This window comes from Lissotriton vulgaris, chromosome 5 (assembly GCF_964263255.1).
Source record: "Lissotriton vulgaris chromosome 5, aLisVul1.2, whole genome shotgun sequence".
Lineage (NCBI taxonomy): Eukaryota > Metazoa > Chordata > Amphibia > Caudata > Salamandridae > Lissotriton > Lissotriton vulgaris.
The window spans coordinates 908,496,391-908,514,203 of NC_141693.1; the positions used below are offsets into that span (position 1 = coordinate 908,496,391).

At 46.9% G+C, this 17,813-nt stretch overlaps 1 protein-coding gene across 2 annotated transcripts in view; it reads left to right on the forward strand.

Annotated features, from left to right (window-relative positions):
• DNTT (DNA nucleotidylexotransferase) overlaps positions 1 to 17,813 on the forward strand; it is a 1,394,583-nt gene that overhangs the window by 753,797 nt on the left and 622,973 nt on the right. The gene's annotated exons all lie outside the window — the stretch shown is intronic.

Here is a 17,813-nt window from a genome sequence, read left to right on the forward strand (position 1 = left end):
TTTGATGCCGAAGGAGGTGTCCTGTGTCTCTGTCATTTGTACGCCGGAACAGGTTACCCACGAAGGTTTCAGGTGTTATCCCTGGCACCGCTGGGTCTTAAGAAAACCCAGTCCTTCAGTTGGTGCCCAACGTGGGGCTGCATCAGTGGTACCGGTCCAAGCCCGACGATCGTGAGGAACTTCGTGTGAAATCTCCGAGGGAAGGTGCACCCCGCTTCATCGATCCTGTTGTCGAAACAAGTGGCCCGACGACTTTTCCCGTGAAGATCCCCGCCTCCTGACGGCTGCGACGGACTGCTGCCCTGACTGTAGACCTGTTTTGGCACCTGGCGTAGACCTTGGTACAGCGAGACGATTGACGGGCCTTCCTGGTGACGCCATCGATCTTTGAGTTAAGTATTTGTGGGTCGCTCCCAGAGTCCTTAGTTGTGGGTGCTTATTTGTTGCATGGTTCCATTGCATTTGTGGTTCTTAGTACTTGGTTCTTTGTTGTGATATTTGACGTCTGCAGTCGCCAAAAACCGAGGGTCTTTGCTCTTTGCAGGGACATTGTTAATCCTATAACCCTTGACGTTTGTGAAACTCGGTTAGTGTGCAAGATGCCTGGCCGTAGTACTTTGTTCAGTTGTTTTAGACGTTGTGGTGCGGATTCCCGACTGGAGGACTCGTGTCCGATACCTCCGGTTGGAACTCCAACTTATGAGCTGTATAGCAAACACGGGTTAGGTCCAATTACATTCAATGAGTGTTGGATTCGCTATACTAAAAAGGATGGTGTCCTTAGTTGGCCACCTCATGGTAGTTTTGAGACCCCGATTTTAGACAATCTAGAAGCCAAATTGTTTCAGAGAAAATCAAGGCCGGCCATGTTTGATTCCTTTCGGTTGTGGCGTAAAGAAGCCAAACAGAGAGAAATCAAACAGATCAAACGTAATAAGAGAGAAGGAGTTGTTACCACGGTAAGAAATGCAGAGCAGTTTCAGCGAGATAAGGAGGAAAAGGAAAAGGAAGTTTTTGATAGATTGCAGCGTATGTCTGTAGACAAGTGTTACCCCGTTTTACCGACGGGTACGGATAAGAAGGAGGAATCGGTAGAGGACCCTTTCCTGTCCTACCTTTTGAAGTCACCACCTCCGTATGCACAGGGTACTGTAACTCCTGTGGTTCCTCCTGCCCCTGTTCCTCCTGCTCCTGTTCCACAACCTGTCCCTCAACCCGTTCCTGCTCCTCTACCAACTTCCGTCCCTACTGCTCCTCCGTTTGTACTTCCTCATAGTCCTGCTCCCGCTGCTCCTGCTGTTCTGGTTACTCCTGCTGTCTCTTCTGCTTCTGATACTTCTCTTGTCACCCCGTTGTGTTACTCTTCTTCTCCATCTGTTCGACGTCGTACCCCTTCTGTTGCTGCTAACTTCTTTAATTCTCTTGGACCTATTCTTGAGTCCGCTGGTTCGGACGGTCCTCAAAGACGAAGTCAGCTTCCCGGTAGTAGGGAACGTGACACACTGTATAATATGGCGATGAATTGGATGAAATACCCCCTTAGAAATCCTCCACGTGTGGTATTAGATATGTTTTGTCAATTCAATATGCCGACACAAAGGTTTGTTTTTGAAGAAATGTGTAAGGCTCTACGTGACCAAATATCCGCTGATGCATCTGATGAGGTTTTGACTGCTTTGACTGATCTTCAGCTTCAGTTTTCGAGCGGAATGTTGGTGGGCACCAATGTTCGACGTGCTGTCGAGCAGTTGTTGTCTTTTTGTCCTTCTATAATGCCTCGGGCATTGTTTGTAGAAGACATTGAGGGACCGCTTGCAGCGCCTGGTCAGTACCCCATGCGCGAAGTTCCACCAGTGTGGATGCCAGGTGATGCTACTCAAAATCCTGCAGTCTTGCCGCACTTTCAGAGAGTGTGGATACATCTTCCATGGAAACGATCGGAAGTTTTGCAGGTAAAGCAATCTTTGCCTGACCCTCGCAAAAATCCTGCAGGGTATTATAAAGAATTATCGCAGCTTGTGGATGCTACGATAATGAATCTTGCCGATACCGATATGTTGTTTGGCAATGTCGTACCACAACCGGTATGGGCAAGGATTCGTCAGGAAGATCATGCGGGAGAACTAGGTGGTGATTGGAATGCATTGCGGGCAGCTGACGCTTTGCAAGTCGGTGGGGCCAAGCCTGATCAATTAATCACGGCTTTGCCCCAGAGAATTATCGCTCTGAGGAAAACGCTTATGCCAGCTATGAAGGTAAATTGGGACAAACTGTCCGCTTGCAAGCAAAAGAAGGATGAGAGTGTCTCCGATTTCTTTACGAGATTTGAGGAGGCATTCATCGATCATAGTGGTCAGGATATGGGTACTGAAGGAGGTCAACGATTGTTTGTGGATAAGTTTGTCTCAAATTTGCTGCCTGACTTAAGCAACAAATTGCACAATTCAGAAAGTGCGTGGGCTGTTTCCACTTCTGCTCAAATATTGGCCACGGCCCAATACTACGAGAATAGAGAGAAAGAGGAGAATGATCGTGCCGATAAGAAGACGAAAGAACTCAAAACTAAAGTGTTGTTGCAGCAAGCGTATCCTCCACGTTCGAATCAGAATGATTCGCAACAACGGAACAGATCACAATCTCAGTCGAATAGGTCGCAATCACGAAATGACTCCTCTTCGCAGAGATCTTCGTTAGGGTACAATCAATGTGCCTATTGTAGGGGTGAGGGTCATTTGAAATTCGATTGTCCAGTTTTGCGTGATCGCAATAGTGGAAATATATCTAGAGGAGGTCGCAGCGGTCCTCAACAGACATCACGTGGTAGAGGTCGCGGTGCTCAAAATGATCGTTCCAACAATACTACTGACTCTAATAATTGTTTCGATCAGCGCGGATCGTCGCAAGGGTGATCTGCTCAGTACAATGTGGATGATTATTACGTCGATCAGGATGCTGACGACGGTAATTACTAGGACAGCCATAGACAAGGAGAGGGAGTAGTATCAGTTCCGGTTGATCAGAGAGGGCCTTACGTCGCAGCTGCCACCTCTGGCGTCGTTGAGCCTTTTCTGTTGGACACTGGTGCAGCAAAAAAGTTCCATCATACATTCGAAACTCCCTGGCGCACCTTTGTCTGGCTTAACAAATGTTTCCGTTGGATTCTCTGGCGCCCCTGTTAGCAATCCGGTTTCGTGCCCTTTGCCTCTTACAATTGGGCCTCGCGAGCTGAAAGCTCCGCTGATTTTGACTACTGGTTGTGGTGAAAATCTTTTGGGCCTGGATTTGCTAAAACGTCTGTATGCGACTTTGTATTGTTCTCCTGCGGGAGTGAAGCTTACGTTAGGTGAGAGAGTTGTCTCTCCTATGTACTTATCCATCGATAAGCTTCCACCGGAATTGAGTTCTCTTCCTGCATCTTTGTGGGCAACAGGTCCCAATGACGTGGGCCTGCTTGACATCTCCCCCTATGTTGTTCACTTGAAATCTAATGTGCGACTGCCACGTATTCCCCAGTATCGTATCTCCCTTGATGGTGAACGAGCGTTGTTAGCTATCATCTACGACTTGATTGAGAAAGATGTTATCGAGGAGACTCGGGGAAACGTGTGCAATAGCCCCGTACTGCCCATTTTGAAGCGCACTGATCCATCAAAACCCCCTGTTTATCGTTTTGTTATCGATTTACGGGAGGTGAATAAAATTGTGATTCCTCAGTTCCCTGTGGTGCCTGACATTACGGCTCTACAAACTGTGATTCCAGCCTCTGCATCTTGGTTCTCAGTGATCGATCTGAAGAATGCTTTCTTCAGCATTCCGATTGCTGTGGAAAGTAGAGACCTTTTCGGTTTCTCTCTAGGTGGTCGCAGCTTCCGGTTTAAACGTGCTCCTCAGGGCTACTGTGAGAGTCCATCGATATACAGTCAAGCCTTGAAGGGCCAACTTGATGCGTTTGTGTTGCCGGCCGGTGCGGCCTAGATCCAATATGTCGATTACTTGTTGGTGGCTGCAGATACTCAGGACATTTGCAAACTTGCAACGGTGTCGTTGTTGCAGCATCTCTGTGGCTTACATCACAAGGTGTCACCTTCTAAACTGCAATATTGTTGTCATGAAGTAACCTATCTAGGTCACTTATTGTCAAAGGAGGGAAGAAGGTTGACCCCAGAGAGAATTGCAGCGATTGCTCGAATGACTGTGCCAACAACTCAGAGAGATGTGCGTGCCTTTTTAGGTATCACGTCATACTGCAGGCAGTGGATTCCAAATTTTTCATTGCTAGCGAAACCATTGGTAGCTCTTACGTGCAAGGATGTTCCAACTCCTTTACCATGGACGGATGAATGTCAGAAAAGTTTTTCTGAACTGCGTGACGCGTTGTGTTCGGCTCCTGTGTTAGGGACTCCTGACTACAGTAAACCGTTTACACTATACGTTCACGAGAGAGAAGGTTGTGCGTTGAGTGTTTTGATGCAACAATTCGGCGGTAAGCAACGTCCATGTGCATATTTTTCCTCGACCTTGGACCCAGTAGCTAGAGCATTGCCGAGTTGTTTGAGAGCAACAGCGGCAGCTGCGGTGTCCATCCGACAATCTGCAGGATTGGTCATGGATAATATGCTTACGGTAATGGTTCCGCATGCAGTTGACACTCTCTTGAATCGTACGAAAACTCAGCATTTGACTAGTGCAAGGTTGTCTGGTTATGAGTTGACGCTTTTGGCTAGTCACATTCAAATAAAACGTTGCAACGTCCTGAACCCGGCGACTTTGTTGCCAATCAGTATGGAATCAGATGAAGTAGCACCTCATGATTGCTACTTGCGAACGGAAGAGGAAACAAAAGGTCGTGTCGACCTGAAAAATACTCCATTGGAAGATCCCGATGGGACCTTGTATGTGGATGGTTCATGTTTTAAGTTGCCGAATGGCGATGTAACGACTGCGTATGCTGTGGTGACATTGAATACTGTTGTGGAGACTGCGAGATTGAATCAGAATTCTGCTCAGGCGGCAGAGCTGATTGCTTTGACTAGAGCGTGTGTGTTGTCGAAAGGGAAATGGGTGAATGTGTTTACCGACAGCCAATACGCATTTGGCGTGGCACATAGCTTTGGACGTCTGTGGAGAGAGAGGGGTTTTATGACATCACATGGTACGAAGATTCAACACGGACAGCTTGTGAATGATCTCTTGGATGCACTTACATTGCCCAAGCAGGTGGCAATTATTAAATGTAGTGCACACCGTAAGGTGACGGATGATGTGGGTCGTGGCAATGCGTTCGCTGATGAAATTGCTAAGGAGACTGCTCGGAATCTCAGTACTAGAATGTATGTGACGAGTTCGGTTAGGTGGCCTACAGAGACAGGTATGTGTGAGGACACCATCGAGAGTGTGAAAATGATTCAGAACGAGGCCACTGAGTCTGAAAAGACGAAGTGGAAGGAGAGTACGGGAAAGTTGGATGCGAATGGCTGTTGGATTGATTTGTCAGAGAATAAGAGGTGGATGTTGCCGGATGCGTATGTGCTAGCTGTTGTGACAATGGCACACGGCTTGGCACATATTAGCGCGAAAGGTATCTGTAAGTTGTTGTCCCCTGTATGGAAGAATGATGGTATCACGAAGTGTGCTGAGAGATTGGTTAAGAATTGTATGATATGTATGATGTACAATCCTGGAAAGGGAACCCCAACACCTCCTGGCCATTTTGCTCCCCCTTCATGTCCTTTTGAAGTGATTCAGCTAGACTTCATCCATATGGAGCGATGCAATAACCTGAAGTACGTTTTAGTTGTGGTTTGTGCGTTCTCCCGATGGATCGAAGCCTACCCTCTCAAAGATAACACTGCTCTGTCCACTGCGAAAATCTTACTGAAGGAATACTTTCCTCGGTATGGAATGCCACGAATTGTATGGTCTGATAACGGAAGTGAGTTTGTGGGGAGTGTGATGAAGAGTGTGTGTAAGGGCCTTGGAATTACCCAGAAATTCCACAGCGCCAATCATCCCCAGTCAGCAGGTTTGGTTGAAGGGTATAATGGCACCCTTAAATTGAAGTTGGCGAAGATTCAGGCTACGACTGGTCTCTCGTGGCCTGACGCTTTACCTCTAGCCCTTCTGTCCACTAGGGCGACTGTACACTCCCGAGTAGGGCTTAGTCCCTACGAGATTGTGTTCGGCCGCCCTGCAAATGTTTGGGGGGTCCCTAGACCGAGTGTGTTCTCTGATCTGGAGTACCCAATGTTGATCGATTATCTGCATGATCTGACTGCTAAACTGAGGTTAATTCACCAACAGGTCTTTGAAGCACTGCCGACGCAGACGGAGGGTCCAGGCCACCAGCTCCAGCCTGGAGACTGGGTGATAACGCGGAACTTCGGACGAAAACGCAACCTTGAGCCACGCTTTACTGGACCCTACCAAGTACTTCTTGCCACGAGGACTGCGGTTCGTTTGGAAGGACGCAAGAATTGGGTGCATGCCACTCATACTAAAAAGGTACCGATACCTTTACCAGCAGACTCGTGGGTGAGGAAAGGCATTGCTTCGTCCGAAACGGAAACTGCGCAGACCTTTGTCCCTTTTAGCGATGCTCAGCCTGTTGGAGAGCCCTCAGTGCAGCAGAACAACATTGTTGAACACTTACCATCGAAAAACTCAAGATCTGAACAATTGACTGATCAGCAGAACTCTGTCCCACCATCGGATCAGTTGTTTGATGAACAGACACGTCCTGGGAGAAGCCGATACTTTCTGCGATCCAATATCAAAGACTAATAAAAAGCTTTTGCTTTCTCCCTTGACATCCACGTTACCCCATTGACACCATTCAGTCTGAACACACTCGTATAATTTTGGTTTTTGTAAATATTGTGAGTTTGTTTCCAGATATGTGTTTTTGTTTCCACAGCTAGGAGATTTTGTATATATTTTGTAAAAAAATACCTTACATCCGGGTGGACCGTAGGGCCGCGCGTGTACTTCCTTCTGGTTAGTAGGTCTTGACACTAGGTCGAAGGCCGTCGGTTCCTGGGAACTCCTGGGGATTGACTACTGCTACACAGAACGAAGTGCGTCAAGAGATGTTGCGGACGGTTTTAGAGGATGCCGTTCTCTAAGCTGGTGGATTTGGAAAAAGCGCAGGCCCAAAGATTCAAGTTGCAGCAAATTACTCGTACAAAATGCTTTATGTTTCAAGTGTTCCTTCTGTTCTTAACTGTTTCTTCGCTATTGGTGGGTGGGGTGTATTACCTGATATTGACGTTCTTGCCTTCTGCCTCACCTACCCCTTCTCCTGAACCTAAAACTACATCCACTGTTTCTCCTCATTCCTTCCACATCTTACCCCAACACAAGCAGGTCAGACGTGCGGAATTTATGAATAATTCCTTTATTCAGCTCCTTCATCAACATCAGTTGGTGGTTAACACTACCAATTGTTGGGTGTGTGGGTTAATGCCACATACCACCGATAAGGGAATTCCGTACTTGGTCCTTCCTTATAGTTCCCAGGGTTCAGCTCGAGCATTCCAAACAATGTTTCGAAGTGCACTAGATTCCTACCCCAATAGAGAGCCACGTCCTCCGCACTTTGGTCCCGGTCCGTACCACAAGCCTTTGGCTATAGTGATCGCTGATTTAGATAGGGATATCTATGAGCCGTCGCTCATCCCAGAGGAAGAGGTGCGAGCCTATAGGGATCTGAGTGAGGCTGAGTATAGTGCGCTCATGGGTGAAAGACAGCTTAAAAGCTTGTCTCCAATATGGATCGTACCCCACCTTGGAAATTTCTGTCTAAAAGGTCGTGGCCGACGCCCGAGAGCTCATCTTGGAGAGAGTGCGTGCTCTGAGATGTATGTCTTACCGATGCTCTCTTCCCCTGTGTTTCTGACTGCCAAGGGTACGTACTTTGTCTGTCATGATCGTGCGTATACGTGGTTGCCATCTGACTTTGCGGGCACATGTTATATTGCAAACTTGTTGCCACCGACTTTTACAGTCGCCTCCGATTACCACAAGACTCGAATTGTGAGGGGCGTGATTAGCGAAGAGGACACTGCCAGTCAAGAGGCAGGAGACTTTTTCAAGGGTTTCTTTCCATTTTGGGGACCTATGGTCAATAGTAGGAACCTGAGACAGTTGACCTGAGTGGTGGAATCGACAGCTAATATCACTGCCAGTGCACTTGGTAATATTACAGCAGAGCTTCAGGCGGATAGGCTTATGACATTACAAAACCGTATGGTTTTAGACGTTGTTTTGGCAGATTGAGGTGGAGTATGTAAGGTGATCCATTCGAGCTGCTGTATTTTCATTCCAGATAACGCTCCGACTGTCTATCAAGCCATCTCAAAGTTGCATAAGATCTCTGAGTCCATACACGTGGACGTAGGGGATTGGACGCTACTTGGGTGGTTTTGGGGCCTGATGTCGACTTGGGGTTGGAAAATTCTGATGATCATCGGGGCTGTTGTAGCATTCCTGTTCACGTGTTGCCTTTGTGTGCAGTGTGGTCCTGCCTCATGTGGCCTCTGCGCTACGACGTGTATAAGACAGCCTCCTGTTACCAAAGGAACTCTGATGGATAGAATTATGTTACAGCAACATCTAGATGGTCTGATGAATATCGAATATGATTCCGACTAGTGCTTGCCTACATGAGGGAAAAAGGAGCGTCTGAGGTTCCGTGACGATCGTAAGTGGTGTTTTCAACTCGCACGGATATGGTCGAGTCTGGTATCTATGAACCGCAAATGTCGAGTTTAGTGGGTGTACGCGTTTTCGTTGTGCTAGCCTAAACCGTTCGTTTGTTTCGTAGGGTTCTACATCCGAGCCCACGGGTTCCATCTTAGATGCGGCATCCATTTTGTCTCTTGCCCTCAAGTAGCCAGCGAACGGACGCTGTCCGCTTCGCGACCCTGAGATTCCCAAACTCTTGCGGAAGACACGTTTCCTTTGAAAGTGTCTTTATGATAAGGGGGTCGGCACTGTAAGGCAGATGGCCCCGCTCGAGGCTCATCTTGCCGTGCCGGTCTATTGTCTTAGTCGTGCATTCATTCGAAGCAGTCTCCTTGAACCTACATGCTATGTACTTCCTGTGACTTCTGTGTTCCCTGCAGTAATAAACCTCGAATCTGTGACGTCGAAGGAAGTGTCCCGTGTCTCTGTCATTTGTCCGCCGGAACAGGTTGCCCACGAAGGTTTCAGGTGTTATCCCTGGCACCGCTGGGTCTTAAGAAAACCCAGTCCTTCAGCTGCGTGAATAGTATTCCTAATATCACTGAATTCCAATTCAAAATTCTCAGACCATACAAATTTAACATTGGATTTTAGTAACTGTCTGATGTGGAATGTCCTTATAGAAATGTTTAATTACATTTTGAAAACAAATATACTAATCCTAGGAATTACTTTATATCCTCTTTGTTCGTAGGAAATTGAGCATCCCTGATAGCTTCTAACAACTTGACTTTTGGCTAAATGCCCACCATACTAACCTCATGCCACAAGTATGTTACATGTCTTTTAGAGAAGCTGCAGTTCGAATACTCCACAGTCAACCTATATCTGTCCAATAAGCTTAACACTAGTCTCATTTTGCAATTATGGTAATCCTTGCCTTTTCCCATGAACTTGATGTCATCTTCGAACACTACAACATTTTTGATTTTACCAAGGATGTTAAAAATGAGGCACTGCAATATTGCAGCTGCGGACGCCAAGCCAAACAACAGCTTCTTGAATTGATAATACCCTACATGAGAAATAAATAAGGTATACTTCCAACTATCTTCGGACAGTTGAATTTGATGGTATGCGGCTGATAAGTCCACTGTCGAGAAAAACTGTATACCCCTAGTTTTGGTCAGCATTTCATTAGTGCTTGGTCTATTAAAATATTCCCATTAAGATGCCACAGGTCAACACAAAATCTGATTTTCCCATTGGCCTTCCTTGCCACTACCTATGGAGCCAGCCACTCTGAAGAATAAATGGGTTTTATAATGCCATCATTAACTAACCGTTCTACTTCAGTCTCAGCCTCTTCCGTTATTGACAAGGGTACATTTCTCAGCTTAAGTGCCTTGGGTATGGCTCCCTCCTTTAGTACTATCTTATGTTTGAACCCATCCAATTTTCCAATCCCCCCAAATACCTTGGGGACCTCATCACACATTCTTTTACCTACTACTTGTCCATCATCAAGAATCAAAAGTGACTCATCACTATTAGGGTCTAGCCCAATGTGCAAATTTCTATGATACTTCCATCCTAATACTGAAGTTCCTTTTTTCACAATATATGATTTGCACACGTCCTTCCTGTTCTAAAATCCAAATACAAGGTTCCTATACCCTGGCATGTTGATTATTTCCCCAGTATAACTTCCCAGAGCAATGTCTGCCTCAATTAGTGCAGAACCCAATTTTTCTCAAACTTTTCTTTCCATACACTTTCATTTACAATGGTGAATAGAGATCCTGAATCTGTTGATATGTGAATCCCCACACTCCCAATTTTCATGTAGCACTTTGGTCTATTTTTTTCATTCATTTAACCAATGCTTATCACTTCTTTTTTCTTCATGTGCAATTCATCAGAGTAGTCATTTTCCTTTTCCTCTTCTTCACTAGAACTATCCATCTCTCCCTCAGCAATACACTTAAACCTCTCATTTTTACCTAATTTCATTTTACTTGCACAAGTGAAATGTCCTAACTTGCTGCAAGAACTAAACCTTTGTTTTACAGAAGGACAGTTATTCTTGTTATCTAGGTGACTTTTACAATGACACCTATAACATTTAACATCATTATTTTAAACAAGCTTTCCGACATACTTGACCTTTTTTACCGGATTTGAACACCTTTACTTTGGATTTGTTCACCGTAAGCTTAGCTACTGGTTCCCATTCAACTTCTGTACAACAATTTTTAAGTGCCTTGGCACATCTCCCTGATAATTCTCACAATTGCATCTTTCAATTAAGCATCAACCATTAATCCATCCAAAGTCTTTCTTGGATGGCTGGGTCATAAGCATGCATCACGACTTGATCTCTTATGAACTCGTCTTGTAACCCCCCAAACCTACAATCTCATGCTAGTTTTTTCAATGGAGTAACTTATTCCACTATTGATTCCCTTTTTTCCTGTTTCCTATGGAGAAATGTGTAACCAGTTATACCTATGCCCACCTTTGGAGAGAAATATGAATCCAGCTGTGCAATAACCTCCTTAAATGCATTTCCATACCCCTCATTTTCATCTATCATCATTTCCTAGGAGCCTAAAGAATGTAATAACAACCCCTTCTTTCTTGCTGTCGATAAAGAGCCAGCATGGTCAATGGTGGCAATGTAATTACAAAAATATTCTTTCTACTGCAACCATGGTACTCGTGGTTTACCTGGCGCACACAAAATCTTTTGACTGTAATTCTGGGAGCAGTTGTAGCCACCTTGAAGTAGATTAGTTCTAAGGATAGCCTTAGTCCACTCTTCACCACTCAGAAGGTATATTTAGATATAAATGTGTAATTAGCAGACTGCTAACAAACTTGTAGGAAAAACACAGGCTCATTGATTCTATAAAGGTTAAGGCAGTGTAGCAATACTTGAAGAAATTGAAAGGACAAATAAAAAACACTTCAGCCACAAATATGTGAGAACGGTGAGCATGATGAAGCAACATAAGTATGGCAGATATGGTGAGCAGGCTGTAGCAATGTAAGTATTGTAGTCTTAATCAATTGAAGCAAACAATCAGGAAGAGCAGCAGAAATTAATCTACAAGTCATCTGTAGCCAGAAAAAGAACACCTCACCTCTTTCAAGGTGTCCTGCACTTCAATCAAGTAGTACACTGCTATGTGCCAGCCAGCATGTCTTTGGTAAATGTGAAGAGTCTCGTCTCTGCCGTACGCAGGCATGGAGATGTAAGAAAACAGTGCACCATAGTCAGAGTGTTGTCTTTGCCATGTACAGGCGTGTAGATGCCGGAAACCAGGGCACAATCGTCAGTACGCTGACACGCCGTAAATGCGTGCAGAGACACAAGCAGATGTTTTGCGCACACACAGACTATGAGCTTGCTCTCACTGCTGTCGCAATTACCAACCAAACCAGCAATAAAATGATGGCCAAACCGCTGCAACAGGCTGCCTCCTTGGGGTACGTTGGGCCAGAAATGGCCCAGAGCTGTTGAATACGCAGTGGTACACAGCTCACGAAGGCTACACTTCACTGATAACTAAGCGCCAGCACCGTCCACAGCCTCCAACTTCAAACTGCAAGCGAGGACTCCAGATGGCTAGTTGTGTTTGTCACCAGCAAAGTGTAGTAAGTACCCTACACTTTAAATAATGTTGAAGTAACTTTATTTGCCCACTAGGCAGAGCACATAAGAAACACAGCCCATTTGCTCTCCTGCTTCCAACCATCAAACCACTAACATTCACATCTATTACATCCATGCATCCATGTGTCCCCACTCATCTACCTACATTTTAAGAAACACTACATAGTCCCAGTGGTGAAAGTGTGAAGCGAGCATCTAAAGAAAGTTTTTCAGCATGTATACTTACTTTTCATTGACACATTAAACACTATACAAAAGCCCATTTATGAAACTTAAGAATTTGTCTCCATATTGCCATATTAAATACCAGTTCCCTGTAAACCTATTTTGGTAAATACATCTGCATCCTAACTGAAAAAACGTAGTGTTTGTCAAGAATCACCCCCTGTAGATTGTTTTCTGTACATTAATACATGTTGCTTGACAGATCACTAGATCTTATGTGACACCAGTACATCAATGTTTCCATTGTTGAAATGTCCTTCTGCTGCAAACCCAATGCCTGGAAACCTTGAAGAGCAGTACTGTGGATATTCTTTCTAACTTGCTATGAAGGAAGAAATAAACAAAGAAAAGAATTACAAACTGGCACCAACTTCTTTGGTTTTAGAAGAAGTACTGGCATGCAAATTACATATAATCAGCATATTTCATTAAAACACCTACAAACGAAACGTGAGTGAGCTCATTGCATATCTTTAAGCTCATCCAAAGGCAGAGTGACATTATCTAGCACCTTCTATGACAGTCCATCTCTAAAATTCATTCAGGACACACAAATTATCAACTGCGTACCCTTAGTGTATCAATCCAATTTCCTCACCTCCTGCTTTTGCTTAAAGGAGGCACTTGCTGTTTTTGACAGAATTGTCATGTTCTCAAATGTTCTGCAGTGTTGGCACTGGCTGATCAAAGATGACATAATCCTTGCAGGACAAAGCATGTAATCTGCCTCTGGTTAATTGAACTTGTTTTGCTACATCCATATTTTGACAGAGCGTGTTGGGACACATTACCCCAGGTCCCTCCAGTCCTCGTCCTATTCATGACATGTGGAGATAACCATCTCTATGACACAAAAAAGAACAGAGGAATGCTGGGACCCTAACCCCACCCCCTCCCACTGGGAGTACATAACCAGTACTTACCCAGCATTCCGCCTATTCGTTTTTTCTGTCTGCCGACAGGAATGGGGTAAAATGCTGGGTACTGCTCCTCCTTAAGGGAGTGGCTAGCTTCGTAGTCTCCCTCCGGCTGCTAGGCTGTCTGGACATCAGTTTTGCTGATGTGTCTTCTGGTCTGCTGGGCTTGCCAGGCAGCTCGGTTGTTGCTAGCCTGCCCTTTGCAGTTGGTGCACTGGCCTTCCTGGTCAGTTCCAGGTTGCATGGCACATCTTCATGATGGCTGTGACGCACTGTGGAGGCTACTTGGTGGCTCAGTGACCATGCTGAGGATGCCCTTGGCCTGCCTGGTTGCCAGTGGCATGGCCTTCAGCTTCGGAGCTATGGCTCGTCTTACTCATGGCTGGGGCAGTTGGGAGATGCACTGTGGAGCCTGTTTGGCGGCTCGGGTTCTCTGCTGGTGGTTCTCCCTGGCCTGCCTTGTTGCTGCTGTGCATGTGTCTTCTGCCCAGGTACTCTTGCTTTTGGTGCGCAACTGGGCTGGGTGGTGGGACTGTGGTGATGGCAGGGCTCTGCTGTCTGGAGTTTGCCAGCCCCAGGTGTGAGTATCACATAGCGGTTTACCTTTCCTTTTGTGTTGCTGTTTACTGCTGTGAACCAGGGTCTGTGAGGTCTGGTGTTCCTTGGTGTCCCTGCCTGCCTAGTTGTTGGGGGTAATGAGTCTTCTGCACTGGCATTCTGGCACGTCTTCCTGTTAGCTGGGCCGGTTGGAGGATGTGACGTGGAACCTGCTTGGCACCTCGGGTAGTGCTAGTGTTAACCCTGGTCTGCTTGGTTGCCAGTGGGATGGTGGCTTCTGCCTTGGCTTTCTTTGCTCAGTCATCTTTTTCGGTGACAATGTCTCCACCTGCTGTGTCACTGGTCCCTCTGTGGCTGGATTTGTGTCCTGGCTGTGGGGATGGCGTCTTTGAACCTTTTTCACCTGGTGCCTGGTCTGGGCTTTGTCTGTTGGTATTCCAGCCGGCCTTCCTGCTGGGTTTTCCTGCACTTGGCGCTGTGGCTCGGAGGCTGGGGTTGTGCCTCTGGTTTCCCCAGTTCCTCCTCCTCCTGGGGTGGCGACCCACCTCAGCGGCTCGGTGTGGTGGGTCCTTCTTTTGGCCAGGGGTGCCTTGTTTTCCTTGGTGGTGCTCTCCCACTTTTGGCTACCCTGCAGCGGCGTGGGTCCGGTTCTGACCTGTCGCCTTCTGGCCTCTGCTCCCTTGGGGGTTGTATAGTTGTTTGGCCTCCGGACTGTCACACTTTGAGGTGGTGGTGTCCTCAAAGTGTGTTCCCTGCCCCTTTCTCCTGGCTGGGTGCTTCTTGATTCGGGGGGGGGGCTTCCCTCTAGGGGTTGTTCCCAATGCTGGCCTTGGTGCCTTAAAGGAGGCTCCTTTTGGGGCTTACTTGGGGATTTTCTAGCTTCCCTTCCTCCTCTTGACATCTCCCTTGGGTGTGGGGCAGCGGTTCTGTGCCTGGCGTGGCTGTAGCTTGGGCCATTGTTCTTCCTCTTCCTTTTGGTTTCTTCTGCATCTTTCTTCCCCTGGTGTGGGCTGGACGGTGGTGTGGCTGTCCACTGCCTTTTTGTGGATCTTGTCTCTGGGGCCTTGGTTGGGGCTGATTCTGGTGGCTTTTACTTTCTGCAGGGGTTGATGTTTTTCTGGTCTGTGGCTGTCTGGCCCTGTGCCTCTCTTCCCAGGTCTGTGGGGGCACCGCATTGGTGGCCTTGTCGATCCTGTGCTGGGGGCGGATGTTCTAGCCTATTTTGGTGTTGGATTTTCTGCTTCCGGCCGTTTGGGCTGCACCCGGGCCTTTTGCCTACATTCCCTTTCTCCTGGGGTGGTTGGTGGTGGCTATGTGGCTGGCTAGGAGGGTGGTCACCTGTTCTTCCTTGAGTCACTGGCCTGGGTGTTGCGGGTTGTTGCTTGTTCTCCTGGGCTCTTGTTTGGCCTTCCTCTCTTGTGGTCTGGCTTTCTGGTGGCTGATGATGGTTCCTACTACTGTCTCTGCTGGCAGGTCCGTGGTGCCATTGGTTGGCTTCTAGGTGGCATATCGGCTGCCCTGCTTGTCTTCCCGTTCCTTGGGGTTGTGGTGTTGTGCTTGTTTTCCTGCTGCATTATTGGCCAGGGGCTCTGGGGTCCTTGGCAGTTTGTGTTCCTGGTTACTCTGGGACTGGCGTCAGTCTTTGTCTCGGCCCTTCTGCATTTGGTGTCGGGTCTAGCTTGGGGTGGGTCTTGGGTGTTGTCGGTTGTCTTCTGGAATTATTAAGGAAGTGAGCAACCCGGAATACCCTTGAGGGCTTGGGTAAGTAAATATAGAAAGGTAAAGATGCCTTCAAGGGACTTTGTTCAATCTAAGTTTTGTTATTTAAAATTAATATGAGAAGAACCAATTTATCGTCCTTACAATGAGTGAATCAAAACTGATCAAATTGTGTTGTCAACATGAAACATATAAACAAAGACACAGGGTGTATACGAAAAAAGTGTTTTTATCAAATAATTCATTAAGAAAAATCAGCTTCATATACAGACAAATAAGCGAATAAGATTTTAGGACTGTGGGTACACATAAAAATAAATTGCTAAGTGACTCAACAGAACCTAAAAGACACCTATCCCAAAACACATTGAGTAAAACAAAGCAAGGGATGAAGTGCAAAGTCGACGTTTCGGTTTCTTAGCAGTTATTTGATGAAACCATCCTCAGGACTGTAATCAGTTCAGATCTGTATAGAAATATTGTAGTCTGTTTGCGGATTATCGTCATCCGCAAGAAGATCTTGGAAGGATCACAGTATCCTAGGGACCTGACTATCGAATGCGGAGATCGCTCATCCAAGTTGGATGTAGCGTCTGAACTTCACTCACATAGGGTTCACGTATTCATACACAGTAGAATACATCCAGTGTATGTTAGGTGAATTATTATCAAATTTCTGAGAAAAATCAGGGGTCGATGCACATAATTTGCGCTTAAACGAGCCTGTGAGCAGTCAGAGATCCTGCAGTGTCTTAAGATGCAGCGAGGTGAAGTCAATAACGCGTGTCATCAAAGTGAGTCAGTTGGTCAGCTGGGTTTTTGGTTGGGGGTTCCCCTTCCTGGTTTGGGCTGGTCGGCTCAGTGTCTCATGGCTCTTGTCCCGGTTGTGGGCTCTGGGGTGTGCGGTGCTTGGTCGTTGTTTGTGTTGTTCGGCTTGTCTTTTGTGGCCAGTGGGTTTCTCTGTCTCCAGCACTGTTTTCCACCTTCAGTCGACCCCCAGATTTGTGGTTGGGGGTGTCATCTTTGGTGCCAATGTGTGCGGTTTGTCCTGTTGTCTTCCCTGTTGCTCTCGGTTTCCTGTTTGGGGCAGGGCTTTTGGGACTTCCCTGCTGCCCCTCAGCTCTCTTCTGAAGTTTGTTGTGTGGCCTTTTGGCTTTGTTGAGTGTTCCTTCCCTTGTCTGTTGCGGCCTGCTGTCTGTCAGTTCTGCTGCTGTGTCTCAGTGGTGGCTTGGCAGTGCTGGGGGTGGTGGCCGTCTGGCCCTGTGGGCACCCGTGCAAACTTTTTGTGCCCTGTTGGGTGCTTGGGCTGTTCTGGTCCTCCTTGTACCTGCTGTTTTGCTGGTGTGGTTGCTTCGGCTGCCGTTTCCCTAATGGGGTTTGGCCTGTTGGAATTGGGGTCTCTGTGGTAGGTCTCCTTTCTGGCCGTAAATTTGTTTGTCCTTGTCTTGTCGCCTTCATGGTGCTTTCTGGGATAGCTCTCTTCCGCAGTTTTGGAGTTTGGGGGTGTTGGGGCCTGGGTGCCCTGCTTGTCGTTTTTCGTTAGTTGACTGCCTCATTGGTGCCGGTGGTGGTTCTCCTTTCCTGAGGCCTGGTTCTTCCAGGCATGGTTTGTGTCCCTATTGGTCTGTCCCTGGCTGTGCTGTAGTGTTTGGACACTTTGGATCTTCTTCCGTATGTGGTCTCCTTGCAGTCTGTCTGTGGCTGGCGGAGCTTCGCTGGCGGGGGCTCCTCCTTTGTTGGTTGGGGATTGTTCCTGGTGTGGGTAGGCTGCGCTCTGGGTGGCGGCCCATGGGCTTGCTGCATTATTGTTCTCTATGGGCATCTCCTGCTTCTTCTGGGTGGTGCATCCTTTTTGTTTGGTTGGGTGCGTTGCAGAGTATGTGCTCCTGGTTTTTTTCACGTGATTCTCCTGTCTGCTTCACTTGAAATGCTGCTTTCAGTGTGGTGTCCTGGGTGCCTGGGTGTCCTTTGGGAGTTCAGATGGTCAGTTTCCTGGCTTTGGTATGCCCCACAAGTAATGAATGGAACAAGGA